The sequence below is a fragment of the Octodon degus genome, unplaced genomic scaffold (genome assembly GCF_000260255.1).
Source record: "Octodon degus isolate 3935 unplaced genomic scaffold, OctDeg1.0 scaffold04466, whole genome shotgun sequence".
Lineage (NCBI taxonomy): Eukaryota > Metazoa > Chordata > Mammalia > Rodentia > Octodontidae > Octodon > Octodon degus.
The window spans coordinates 1-1051 of record NW_004529042.1 but is presented as its reverse complement, the minus strand read 5'-3'; the positions used below and the strand labels follow the sequence as shown (position 1 = coordinate 1051).

The window sequence follows — 1051 nt, the reverse complement described above, 5'->3', positions numbered from 1 at the left end:
CTAGGTCCTTGCAGCTCCAGTCTGATCGTTCTGCCCTCAATTTCCCTTTTATTGCAAGAGTTCAAAGCTTCTTTCGCATCTTCAAATGAAGCAAATTCTATGAAGGCGTACCTGATGGTGGAGTCCACAGTCAGGGTGAGCCGAACCCCACTGCTCCCTGGACCTGCAGCACAAGCCTTCACCCCATACCACCCTGACACTAAGTGTCATTCCCCCTTCAGACCCACACAGGAAACCTGCACAGCCCTTGACAACGTAAATGCTCTACCCTTTAGATTTGCCATTTTGGTTCTGGGGCACTTTGATCAAAGTTGCCTTCTCAAATACTTCCTGAAGAGTTTCTTCTGTTGCACTGTACGAAAGGTTGCTTAAATACAGAGTTTTGGATTCGCCTGCAAATACAGAAGGGGGTATAATGAAGCCCAGAACTACTCCCATGAGATCCACCCACTTCTGGCTCATGGCTACTTACCGCTCCAGGTGCTGTTCTTGCCACCTCTGTAGTCTTGATTTTGACCTTTCTCCCCAGTGTAGTAGAGGGAAACAGATCTCCCATCTATCTCTGTTCCTTGCTTTTCTTCAAAAGTTTTTTCTGCATCAGCTTCTGTCTTAAATTCAATATAAGCAATCCTGCAATAGGAAAACATTAATTTAAATGTTTACTTTTGGCAACACTGAAAAATACACTACACAACTGCAACTGCACAAATGCCACAGTAGAGCCACCAGAGCTTTTACTCAATATGATCCATAGGCCCATGAATGTACATGACCTGCCATAGACAAAAATGACTACACAATCACTTATTGGAAGATAGGAGTAGACGCTTTCACTTACACATTGTAACTGATCTTGTTTTGAGATAAGGTCTCACTCCATAATTCAAGCTGGCCTTGAACTCATTCAAGGTGATTCTCCTGCCTCAGGATCCAGAGTACTGGGATTAAAGGCATGCATCACTATACCACATCTAAATCAATCCTTTAAAGTTATCCTGAGGGCTGGTGAGATGGCTCAGTGGTCTAAAGCATCTACTTGGAACAAGCTTGG

The 1051-nt window shown here is 44.0% G+C and overlaps 1 long non-coding RNA gene across 1 annotated transcript; it reads right to left on the bottom strand.

Annotated features, from left to right (window-relative positions):
• Positions 1-11: 11 nt before the first annotated feature.
• Positions 12-869, bottom strand: LOC111814965. Its single transcript, XR_002819806.1, has 4 exons — positions 839-869; positions 473-630; positions 269-392; positions 12-111 (listed from the first exon to the last, which is right to left on the bottom strand). It is a non-coding gene; the product is annotated as an uncharacterized LOC111814965 (long non-coding RNA).
• Between the last annotated feature and the right edge of the window lie 182 nt (positions 870-1051).